This window comes from Pelodiscus sinensis, chromosome 4, assembly GCF_052426305.1.
Source record: "Pelodiscus sinensis isolate ZL-2025 chromosome 4, ASM5242630v1, whole genome shotgun sequence".
Classification (NCBI taxonomy): Eukaryota; Metazoa; Chordata; order Testudines; family Trionychidae; genus Pelodiscus; species Pelodiscus sinensis.
In genome coordinates, this window is record NC_143055.1 from 32,454,618 (window position 1) to 32,468,550 (window position 13,933).

Here is a 13,933-nt window from a genome sequence, read left to right on the forward strand (position 1 = left end):
CATACACGAACAGTGGATTTTACCATAGAAACACTTGAGTCCGAAAGTCATACTTAAAAGAGATCATGTAGAAATATGCCAGTTCAACACATTGTATTTTGTTAGAGGCTATCACTATAGGTAACTTTTACCACTACACTGCACTGCATTAGTATATCAGTTATGTAATTAACAGAAATTTAAGACAAAAATCAGGTTCTAATAGTACATTCAAAAAGCATAAGGTCTCAGTTCTCTATCTCAATAATCATTTTATATATATATATATATATATATATATATATATATATATATATATATATATATGCAATCAAGTGAACTCTAATGCACTCTCAAACCATCCTAAACAAGCTTTAACAAGAATGCATCTGATAATGTCTCTCTGGAAGACACTAATATTTTCAGGAGCTGTAAGTCTACCCATTTCTAAATATACACAGAAAGAAAGAAAGACAGCCAGCTCTCAATGAACTCTCTCATTTAAAAATCAGTTCAAGAAAAGAATGCATTTCTCTAAAGGGTTACACACAGGATTACTGTAAGCCTTGTCACAGTGGCAAATGTATTTTGCTGAGATTTTTTTTTTACTTGTTAGCCTATAAAACATAATCTGCTCATAGACAGAGTTCCCAAATGTATATGTATAAGTACATGTACATCATCTTAAATTCAGGCTTACAGGAATATTTACAAAACAGATTATTTCAGCCTACTACCTTGTAGAACTTTAGAAAACAATATCTGTATATTTTCTTCTATACTGCAGCCAGCTTCCTTGGTAGATTAACTACTTAAAAGAATAACTACGCTTTAACAAGATCACAATAAATCAAACTGCACTCAGAAAAGCTATACTGAAAAAATGCAAGCACCTGATTTTCTATGTTTAATGATTTATATACAGATTTCATTTTTAATAAGGGTAAGACAACTGTCTAAGATAAACAGCAAACAAAACAAACTTGCAAATAACATTGGCTGCCCTTACATGAATGTTAGAGTTGTTCATCAGAATATAAGGATTCCAGTTATTTTCCCCAAACCCACTGTTTAACTTTGCAAATCTGTTTATAGTATTAATGAAATATTCTAACATGTATAGCTCATTGCACCACTCTCAGCCCATATCATGTTCTCATAGCTATAGATCAAATCTATTTGCATGTTAACTATTTTAAAATCTGATTCCAATAAGTATAGATCAATGAGGAGCTAACATTTTAACATCTTTGCTAAACATTTAGTTTATATGTGTGCAGTACTTGAAAGCATTTTAATGACATTTTTGCTGTTAAAAGAAAAATAAATCACTAAAACTTGTAATGTTTAAGCCACAAAGCTTCTGTTGTGCATGTCAGGGTGACTTAGGTCATATCTTACATCTGATTTACAGGTGCCCCTTGCATTGTTACAAGAGATCAGTCATAACAAAAATTTTTAGAAGTCACTGAAATAAACTCCCTTACCTTCTAAACCTGCTTCAATCAGCCCAAATTGTTCCAACACTTTAACAAAAAGCACAATCACGATCAAAACTGCTATCATTTCAAGCCCTTCCAAGTTCATGGTGAGTTAGGTCATGGTCCGACCACAGCCACAGAGAAAAGTGCTCTTCTGCCTGGCTTTGTAAAGCCATTAAACTACATTAAGAAGGCTACTGCAAGGGAAGGGGGAGAGAGAGAGAGAGAGAGAGAGAGAGAGAGAGAGAATGCAACCTGTCTACACTAACAGAGGCCAGAAGTGGCAGACGGATAAACTCAGGCCTGTCAGGATTATCCGTTTGCTTGTTATCACTCTTACACAGAAAGACAGTCATGCATGAAGTAAAGTGCCGATCACCCAAGGACCCAGGAGGTCACCGTGTAAATGTCCCTTGTAAAAATGACGTGTCTAGAGTGATAGCTAGACATCTGGGAATATGCTGCTTCTTGTGCCAGTGCTGCTGGTACTGTAGCATTGTTGTGGATATTCAGTTGCCTAGGTAACAGAAGCTAACTAATACGTGGACTCACATTGGACACTAAGGGACAAAAAGGCCTCATATCAAAATAAGAATTGGAACATGAAATAATCAGGAGGAGGATTATTAAATCACAGTGGCTTGAAATTTGTGTTTCCAGAAACGTAGTACTATATAGTCTCCCATAAACTAAGGAAATTGTAGACAAATATTGTAGCTTAAGACTGGATATGGTATGACTTTTCAATTAGTTTTCTCTTGTCAAAAAGAGAGCCTGAAGATTTTGAATTCAAAGCTGTACCTACCAAGTATATTTTTATTTTATTTCTGGAATTTAGAGAGACTTATTTTTGGGGGGGTTTTTTAAATACAAAGTATAAGCCTGATCCATTATGCCCTTGTATCTTTTTTGAGGTTTAGGAACAAATTTGTGAAATTAAAGAAATTAAAACAGAGAAAGATAAAGGGAGCATGAAAAGGGAAAAAGTTCACTAACAAAGCTTTAGTAAAGAAAAACAACCTTTGAGAATTAGCTATACAAAATATTTTCAAAATGGTCAGCAACAATGTAATATCAGTTACCCATGGAAGAGAGTTACAGTGCTTCTATAGCAAGACATACAGTGGTCCATTTTTATTAGACCTTACTATACTAGCATTGTCACATGAAGCATACAACTCATGGTGTAGTTTAGACCATTAGTTAATCTAAAGTCCTTTGTAGTTAAGCTTAAGTATGCATGTATATGAGTAAAACTTGGGGCTGTATCACAACACTATGAGCAACAGTGCAGCTGCAGCAAATCTAAGCCTGCAGGGTGACATCTTAGCTCTTCTTGAAGTCAATGGTTAGGAGGAAAAAAAACATTGTGCGGAATCTCAAATTTCCCTTTAAAGGGATTCACCTGAGAGCCTCACTGGTTCTTTTTCAGAAATGCTGTAGGTCTTAATGATTTTGCGTATGTGGACTTTCTTCAGGCTACCTTTCCCTGGGTTGTTTGTAAAGCCTTCCATCATCCACCCTTTTTCTCAAACCAGGTACTTTTCTAAAGTTGTTCCACTTATGCTAAACTTTCTTCAAGGACACCTTATCAATAGACAAACAGATCACAGACCCAACACTGGCAAATTACAATCCCATTCTGAGCAAACCTACTAGTGTCAACAACACAACCTTTTGATGCAGGGCACGCAAAGCAGCAAAAGGTACAAAAGTAATTTTGGATGCATATTAGAGAGATAAAGTGGGTGAGATTATATTATAATATGAGTTAGTCTATCTATGCCCACAGATTAAAACACGGCTGCTGGAAATGTTAAAAGTTTATTGAAAAGAGTAATTTTAATTACTGTTTTATTATGCTAACTTCTGAAAGCCCCAACCAAAACTGAGCTACCCATTGTACACACATACTAAGAGAGCCTTTGGCATGAAGAGTTTGTTTATTTAGATAAAACAGACAAAAGATGGATAATTCTTCCTTTATCTCTTCCCCCATTTTATAGATGAGAATCTGTAGCACAAAGTTGTTAAGTGACCCCCCGCCCCTTGCCCCAGGAAGTCTGCAAGAGAGGAGAAAACTGAACCCAGATCTCCCAAGCTCAACCCCTGCAAATCAATGGCAACATTACTCTTGCCTATTTGTCCTTTACTATTTTGACAAATCAGTATCACCATAATAAAATATTTTCTGTTAGGCTTTTTTTTTAATATTAAAACCTCACGTCTGCATTTCAGCGTCTTATAATAATTGGCACTTCTAATGTTAAAAAAACCAAATAAGCAGAATTCTCCCCTTCTATGAAGAGGTTGCCCCTCTGCCACTCCTTATGTTCAAGGTGAACATTCAACAGGCTAGTCATTCACTTTTACGAGACTCCTGTTAATCCAGCTGTATCTGTTAAACTTTCTTATTTGCATAAAAATAAAGAATGCCCACAACACAGAATGCTGTTAAACTATAAAAATAATTTGAAATCTTGCAGTTATTCTATCTTAAAATGGCTAGAACAAAACTATTAGATATGAATAAACATTTGTATCTTTAATCCTTTGTATTTAGTCTTTGAAGTAAATAGTTAAGAAGTGCAAAGAAAACAAAAGGACCATTTTATCAGTGGCTATGATGGTGCTATATCACCCAGAGATTCCTCCATTGTGGGGATCTTCCACGAGTCTTTTCAGCCAGATTTAAAAAGCTACTTTGCATTGCATCCTATTGAGAGAACAGCTTGATCATTTGCTAAACTACAGGCTCAATCTAGTCTTATATTGTTTTAAATGTTTTATTAACTGTCATTTGGGAAAGTCTGTGCACCTGTAGAGACATAACATGCTGTATAAGCTGTTTTTGAAAAATGACAATTCTGGGTGTACATAAAGTGGACTGTCAGGGGTTGGTGTTAAAACTATTTGAGGGGAATCTATTTTACAGCATGCTTTGGTTTTGACTAAGTGATACAGAACATCAAGTTTTGAGTTATTGACATCTTGCCTAGTTTTGGAAGCTGGTGGGACTTCATGCTTTTTGAAGCCAGTTAGTTAACCATGTCTAGCTGGACCTGGTAGTGCACCATGACATTCATTAACTGCAACCTCTTCTTAAAAAGAAAGAGCATGACCTACAGTGCTTTTGCATGGGTGCACTATGGAAAGCAGCTGTATTTACCCAATACCAACACATAAAAGCAAATATAAAGTAACATATAGAACAGACGTAATAGCACAGGGATGAAGAGCACCAAATGAACACCAAATTTTCAAGTGACTGAGAACAAAAGATATTAAATAAGGTTCAGTATTTTAGAGTTCTGTAGCCATCTTCACATCTTGATTCAGTGTTAAAATATTTGTAAATAATGTATCTGCTATTCTTAATCTTTAGTAGTGCTATAAACCACACAAGGAGCTCTTTAATTGCCTTTTTAATAATTACACAAGACACAAAACCCATACATTTACAGACTGCTGAGCAAGTCATTTACACCTATCATTGTAAAGACACAAATGAATAGATTCATACGGATGTGATGAAGTTCCACATCCAAAATATGTGGAAATAAGCAGAATGCTTCTGTGAATCATTTGACAGAGAAAATCACTTAAAGCAGTAGGAAACTGAGCTATTATTTATGCTTACTGTAAACAGAAGCCCTAAGTTTAAAGCAGCAAAAGAGTTATATTATGCATTTAGCTGACCTGCTTGAGGACCTGCAAAGATTTAAGCAAAGGAGTAACTTTAGTCACATGATTAGTCCCACTGTTTTCAACCCTTTCCAGCCTTCAACTGTCACCCAGCCTGGTACCTTGGGTGCCATCTTCAATTTCACCCTCTTCATACTAGGGATAAGTAAAAGGTTATTGGGTAGTTGAGTGGAGTATGGACCACTTACTTCCCTCTCCCGTCTCTTACTGCCTCTATGAATGCCAGGGAACAAGAGCCAGTGCTGGGGGGAGTTGGCTTAAAAGCCAGGTCCCCCAGGACCATCTCTGCGAAGATGCCTGCCTACCACCCTGCAGTGGGGGCAAAGCTTGTCATGGGCAGAGGCTGCTCTGGCAACAGCTCCTGTTTGTGGGGGTCCCAGAAGGCATCTGGGACCCCCACACAGACAGGGGCTGCTGCTGCTGCCAAGCAGCCCCTTTTCGTGGCAGCCTGGGCTGGCCTCGTGCAAGGGCAGCCCCTGTCCCCCACAAAATGGGACTGGTGCTAGAGCAGCCTCTGTTCGATGTAGTCAGGGCTGACCACTACAAACTAGAGCTGCTGGACTCAGCATGAGGTGGGACCAAGCAGTTCTGGTTCGCACTGGTCCAGGATACTGCACCTCTGCATTTGAAATGTAGTAAGAATCCATCGGCATTTACTACATTTAAAATGCAGAACCACAGCACAGGTGTCTCCCGGAGCAAAGCACGAGCCGGACTCAGGCAATGAGCCAAAATTCCACTCGCCCCACACATGCAGTCGGGCACCAGAGACAGCTTCCAGAAGGGGAGATGGCACTGTGGTTGCTTCGTGCAAACAGGAGGCTGCCAGGGCCAGTCCAGTGTGCAGCCAGCACCTTCCCTTGGCCACCGGGCCCTACACCACTTCCCCTGTGGGCCTGCTGCCAGGAAGGCCCCCAGTGTCCCCAGGTCCAGCCACCCCAGAGCCTCTACCTAGGGTTTCCCTTGCAGGCAATGGCAACCACGCTGCTGCAGCCCTATTCCCTCTGGTAGGCTTATCCAGAAAGGCAGACTGTAGATGGAATTGCTCCCTGCCCCGGTCACTGTTTGGGGACTGGCAAAGCCACCTGGCAGCGCGACCTGGAGAGATTCTGCCTCCTACAGGTCCTTCCCACTCAGCTCTGGCAGCAGCCTTTTGGGAGGCAGAATCTGCTCAGTCTGGGCTGCCAGGAGGCTTTGCTGGTCCCTGAATAGTGTCTGGGGTAGGGAAGCTGTGGGAGGGCAGAGCCTGTGGGATGCCAGAGTGAAATGATCTCACTCACTCACTCTAGATGATTTATTTACACACACACACACACACACACACACACACACACACACACACAGACAGATTCTATTTTACACAACGAAGAGTCTTTGGAACTCACCCGTCACAAGATACTGTCAGGGTCAACATTCAGAGAGGATTAAATAAAGTAGACATATATTGAGTAAAAATATCTACCAGAATGAGAATATATAAATAACAAATTCTGAAACCTCAGGTGACTAACAGAGCAGGAGTTAGAGAGAAATGTGTGTAATAACTTGCCTACTAAGACAATTATGCCTTTTGAGATTTGTTGCTCCTTCTGAAACATCTGGACTTGGCTACTGGATTAGACAGAGCATCGATCTAACTCAGCAACTTTTAGAGCAGAGTCCCCAGAGAGGGTGATGGAGCATGTTTGCAGGAAGAGTGATGGCCTAGTAAATTGTAGCCTGCCAAAGATAATGCAGTCTCCAAGCTTCAGCACTGTGTAGAGAGGGGTCTTGAGGCTGAAGCCCGAAGCCCCCACAATTGTGGCCCATGGGACCAAAACCCCAAGACCACACCCCACTGAACAGAAGCCAAAAGTGACGCATGGAGCTGCGACCATGTGAAGAGGCAGTAGCAAACAGTTGGGGGCTGCAAAGTGAGTCAATAGTTTTACTGCTGCCTCTCCCTTGAAAATAAAGCAATGGTTCCTCCTAACAGCTCACCTCTGCCTCCCCACATGGAGTTAACAACTGGGAGCTTCAGAATGGGACCACTGAAGGTAAGAAGGAGGAGTGCGGAGGAGGAGGTGAGAAACCTTTAATCTGTACACACCCACTCTCAGTAGGCATTACTGGTCTCTGGCAGAAGCCCCTAGCCCAGCAGGGTAGAAGTAATGAGCTCCATTTTCCCAGTCTTCTAGGCAGAAGCAGGGGGAGGGAGGTTGTCCCTGGATGTCACACTAATTGTAGATTTTAGAACATAGTTGGACCACTACATCTCATTAAAAAAAAGCAATCTTATGGAGACCCAGAATTTAGTCATTGGGGATTTTCGGCAGGGACTGCAAAGTCAACCTCCTCTTAGTCAACTCCAAAAAAGGTGCTTAAATCTTCACTTCATTCCGAATCTATAAATTCTTATGACAAACAGATACATTTTTACTACAGAAGGCTACTCCAGATAATCTTCACTGTTGTACATGAATGTAAACCAAAGAAAACTTCAAATCTAAACAGGTGAATCCACTTGCAGTGAAAAAGTAATGCAAATTTTGAAAAGCGTATCTAAAGTTCACCTGAGCTCCAGCTAGAGTTTTTACCCACTGGTTGTATACATTTTAAAAGCATAGCAAAATAATCTTTCCTCCTCTTGTTTGTATTGCAGAAATCTTTAGTTGAAATACAGTCAGACACTTTTTCTACTCCTTTGCTGGACTATGGAGTCAGCTAACTAACCAAGCACTACTAAGTAGAAGAGAAAAAAAAACCCTGAAAATAGCACAACATAAGTGACTCTTTCCCCACCATCACATTTAAATAAGAGTTGATCTATACCAGTTAAAACCATTTAACTAAAAACAGTGTGGCTTTAAGACATTTGAGGTATACAATTAACATGAAAAGTTTGAAAAAGGAAAGGGGAGAACTATACCCATGATATAAACATAAATAATGCCTCCCTTTGCTAGAAAGTTAATAGCACAAACCTGCTGCAAAATGTTTCCCATTTAGGGGAAAGCCACCTGCTTCTGCTGCTATGCGTTTCCCATCCCCATGGCCTTTTGTAAAGCAGCTGCTCTGACTACTGGCCCTGAATGGGATCTATGAGCCCAGAAAAAGGGGCATGCCCAGAACTATCACATTCAATTCCAGAAACTTCTGGGCATAGAATGCTAATTGTGCACCTGCATAGCTGCCATGAGCCAGACAATTCCCTTCTCTTTAGCTCTCTTAAAGATATATCTCCTCATTAGGCATGTGGGATACATTTGCTGCACCCATCCTAGATGCAGTATCTAAGTCTCATAGAATTTACTATTTAAAAAGTATTTTGCACTCCACTATAAAGCAATTGAAAATTAGGATATTTATAATTCAGTACTGAAAACTCACATTAATTAAAGTTACAAATAGTGCCACTCAGTAAGAAAAGTGAAAAAGAAAGCACCACATTAATTTTTAAATTGGAAATATTCAGAATATTCAGTGCTGCTAGCACCTCCAAAATTCACTTGGCTCTTAAAAAAGACAAGGTTTTATCAACTTGGCTTGTTTCCTTTTATTGTTTCTCTTTAGATGTGACTGGGTTCTTTTTCTCTCAGGAACATCTGTAAAAGTAGCCCAACAATGGTAATCTTAACAAAAACAAGAGAAGGCAAAGCAAGAGAGAAAATGATCTGAAAAGAAAAATGGATCTTAACATATCTAGATTCCAGAAAACAGTACTGTCTGATTAATTACCTTTTAAAAAGAGCTGACTAAAATATCTTATCAGTTCAATCCTCTCCTCTTATCACTCTTTGGTCAACCAACCAGCAACACTTGCTGTCCAGATACCAAAGCCCTGATTTGTCCAGGCATTTGCCTGGAGGTAGGCCAGCCTTCCGCATTGAAATCAGTTTTCTCCAGTTACCTAAATACCCACAATAGACTTTTGGCCCCACTTACTTTTCTAAGATATGGTCCACTGAAGATACGATGATCCCGAATGATGATTGTTAGTCAACTTTTAAAGGCTTAATGACCACATGTCATAGACCATTCTGAAAAGGCATGTTTTGGCCCCATCCATTGCCAATAGCTAGATTGGCATTTTCCCTGGTACTAGTCCCAATAGGGTCATTTTCCAAGCTATGAACTGAGAATCAGAGACAGGGTCCAGACCATTTGTCACAATAAAATTGGCATTTCAAAGCAAATATTTATTCACAGTTTATATCCAACTCTGATTTTGAAAAGGGAAAAGTTACCTCAAGGATATGAAAATATTTGTCTTTTGCTGTATGCTTATCCCTACAGACTGAAAAAAAATCTCCCTGTTGGCTTCATTAGTTAGTGTTGATACCAACCTTTAGCAAAAACGAACTCTACATACAAATAGGATTGATAGAACAGTTCTTTTTCTTCAGCTGATACAACATATGTATGATAGCCTGGCATTTTCTTTCTAATCCCTTATTAGCTCATTAATAGTTCACCACAAACAACAAGGGACTTTCATGCCAATCAACAGTAAAAGTCCCCCCCAAAATTCTAGCTCATATTTCCATAGGAACCTCCCCAGAGAGACTGAAACCAAACAACATTCTGTAAAGCTCATCTTAAAAAACAAGTCTGGAGTGCAGCATCAATTCAACAACGTGATATTTGGAGTCAAGCATCCGCCTATGGTCAGGGTAGAGTTCCAGTCTCCCAGAGCACCAAGGGTACCTATGCTTAAAAGAAATAAACCTCTTTTTTCAGAGAACTTCAGTTATTAGAACTACAACAAACAAAGGGACTTTAGACTGAATATCTTCCCTAGTTCCAATGGGCTGGCTACACAAAAATAGCTTAAATAGGTTGCAGGTTTTAATTCCCATGTTGCTCCTATTGATTCTCCAAGCCTGCCAGAAAATATGAAGCCTCTCCATTAGTGAGGTTGCACAGCTACCTTTGTTTTAGTATGTCAAACTCCTAAATCCATTCAGGTGTCTCTCTCTGACCCCTGAATCATGCTAACCTGGGTCTCAAACACTGTAGTACTTCTGTGCAGGCATACCTCTTTGACTACGAGGAGCTCATAGCAGTATTAAAAGCCTGAGTTCCAGTTTCCCTGGAGTTGTCGTCTCAAAATCTAGGTGGATGATGTTTCACTTTATTATGGAAACTGAATCAGGGATGTCACAGAGCTGTCAACACCCCTAAAGGGTCCATGCCCACCTTCACAGAGTATTAATATGATCTTCAACTTTTTATATCAACTCCATATACATATACATTATTGAATGGCTCTTTGCGCTATGCAAAATGAGTTATAGTTCCAAGGTCAGAGGACCACTTTGCATGCATCTTCCTCAAAAAACAGACGCCTTTGTTAGCATTGTCAGCAGAGCACCCCAACAAGCAGGAAGACTGCACTAACTTCTCAGCCCTGAAGTTTTGTTTTGTTTTAAATGTTTGAAGATTAACATTAAGGCACACTGGTGGAGCTAGCACTTCAGGCTTCTCTATACTGCATCTTAAGTGGTTGAAGTGAAAACTTTTTCCTACAAAACAGTGATTCACCAAAGCAAAACTTTGGTAAAAATTGTCTTCATATACTTGCTGCTTCACTCTTTTCTGTGAGACATTTCTATTTTATAATCTGATTCTTACACTATTACACTTGTTAGGATTCTATTAAAATTAATTTCTTCCTTTTAATAACTAGTTCATTTATTTTCCAAAAATGTAAATCTGAATCAGATTATTCATTCTAATTCATTCTTTAGTTCTGATCATTCTAAGCCTTTTGAAAGCAGACTTTATTTAAAATTCAGATTTATTGCACTTGAAAGATTAGGGATTGATTTATATCATTTCTGGTTAGTTCAGGAATGTGTGAAACAGAATATGTACATGTCTGCGTAAGCCAGAGATCTCTCTCAGGATGTTTTGTAATTCTCAGATGTTGAGAAATACAATAGTGCTGCCTTTGAGTTTTATTTACCTGTAAATCTTAAAATAGTCTCAAAAGTGATTACATGCTTCAGAGAACTATTTGTAACCAGCATGCAGTCTGCTGACACATGGCAAGAATATTAGCATCCATTTTTTAAACCATTTTCCTGGCATTATATAAAAGAACCAGTGATGCTTCTTTTAAAAAAATTCCACATCCTGCCTTCAGTTCAAAGTCTGATGGATATGTTTGTAATTTTGGTTTAGACACTTTCTATATCTAGCAAGTAGACTTATCTACTTAAGGAAGAGTGGGCAACAACTGAAAGCCTAGAAAAATCATTTAGATGCAACTGGATGTAAGAAAATGAAAATATACACAGATCATTCTTACTGCAAAATAATGAAGTGGCTCTGTCCCTCTTGAGTATTTCTCTACACAGAGGAGAATGCTTCAGTAGCTGGGTAAGTCAGCTTTAAAGCCACTTTCCCAGGGAAAACTTCTGAAGCATGGCTGAGAAATTAAAAGCCCCAAATTCAGTAATCCTTTAGCATTGTGAGCTAATGAATTTCATTGGCTGCTCATTCATCTCCTCCTTTCCTCTGACTCCTGCAAGTTTATTGCTTTCCTCAATAGCCCATTAACAGATGTGGTCATCAACAACACACATAGACTCCATTTCTCAGTTTCATTATGTCCTGATATGCTGCAGAAGCTATTTTGCCACCGCTGCTGCCCCCTCTCATTATAGTTACCATTGTCATTATCACAGTAGTCAAGCTAGAAAAAAAAAAACTTTTATTTTGTTCTTTATTTCCATATAACTTCTAGCTTGAAGGTGACTATAATTTTCAGTTTTGCACTTTTTCATCTACATCAGAGCAAGATGCTTTCCTCTAATGTTTACTCTCTTTGCTCAAGGTGAACAGCTTCACTTATATTCAAAAGCAGATAAGCTATTAAGATGAAACACTACCTTTCTCTGACAGGGTTACAGATCCATTGATACCCAGTAAAAGCTCTCATTACAGAACAAAGGGAGTTCTGTACATGAAACAACGGCAATATTGGACCCCTGGTTTCAGGAGATACACACAGGGGTAAACAAAAAGCTAAAGGATAAATTGTTTTTATATTTCAGAGTATTTTATTTGCACTTAATGAAATCTGGGGTCAGATTCACTGCAGGTAAAAGTGAGCACAACTTCACTGCAGATACCCCTAGCTATCAATGGAAATCAATAAGGAGGGGGATCATCATGGCCACAGCATACCTGTGATCCCCATCTGATCCTTAACGCTAGTTGTACCATCATAAGATACAGTAGTTTTCAGTCAGCTTTATTATTAGATGATCAGCCCAAACAGAATGGCTGCGTCTAGACTGGCATGATTTTGCGGAAATAAAACTTTTCTGTTAAAGTATTTCTGCAAAAGAGCATCTAGATTGGCACGGATGCTTTTGTAAAGTATCCGTGCCCAGTATAGATGCGCTTTTGCGCAAGAAAGCTCTGATGGCCATTTTAGCCATTGGGCTTTCTTGCACAAAAAATTAAGGTGCCTGTCTACACTGGCCCTCTTGTGCAAGTCTTCTTGCACAAGAGGGCTTATCCCTGAGTGGGAGCGTCAAAGTATTTGTGCAAGAAGTACTGAATTCTTACATTAGAACATCAGTGCTCTTGTGCAAATTCAAGTGGCCAGTGTAGACAGCTGGCAAGTTTTTGCGCAAAAGCAGGTGCTTTTGTGCAAAATCTTGCCAGTCTAGATGCACCCAATGACTTCAGGCTTACAGGGATACAAAGGTGGTTTTAAAAAAGTCCTTTCTGCAACCCTCTTCCTTCATGACCTGTGGAGAAGGGTGTTGAGAAAGATAGACTATGGAAGCCATAGACTTTTCCTTTCATGTGCAACAATTCATTGTATGCTATTTCTGATACTAAGCTTGAGGAAGAAGTATATTAGAAAATTTAAAGAACAAGATCTAAAGCAAACTGATTTGATCTCTATTTCTGGCTCGATATATGCTTAGTATTAGGTATGTAAAATATCCCAGTTAGGTCACTGGGATCACCTGTGCTTAATGTTAAGCACCTGGGAAAGTGTTTGCAGGATGGATCAGGACAGGTGTCACTCAATCACAGAGCTAACGTTCAATACATACTAATGAGAATTGCTTTAGGCCCAGTTTATTAAGGTTCATTCATAACATTCAAGGCCAAATGGGACCATTAGATCACATAGTATGAGCTTCAATATATTACAAGCTTTTAAATTTTATTCAGATAGCCTTGTATTAACCCCAATAATTTGTGTCTGAATACAGCACATCTTCCAGAAAGACATCAAGAAACAGAGAATCTACCATTTCCCTTGGAAGTTTGATCCAATGGTTAATCATCCTCACCGTTAAAAAATGTGTGCCTCATTACCCAGTTGAATTGGTCTAACTTCGTCTTCCAGCCAATCAATTCTTGTTATGCCTTTAGTACCCAGTATTTTCTTCCCATGAAGGTATTAGCACACTGTAATTAAGTCACTGCTCAATCTTCTTTGATAAGCTGAATAGATCAAGCTCTTTAAGTTTCTCACTGGAAGACTTTTTTGCTGGCCCTCAAATTATTTTATAGCTCTTTTCTGCACTCTGATTTTTCTACATTCTTATAAAAATGTTGACAGACAGTACACAACCATAAAAATGTGGGAATCCATAGAAATGTTTCCTATTGAAAATTGTACTTTTTAGATTTGTCAGTTAGTAAGTCCTTAATCCTTTTAACACATGATTTGTTGATATCCTATAGGACTACATCATGCATTAATAAGCCAAACACATTACAAAAGTCTAAATACACTAGAATTATGCAATTAC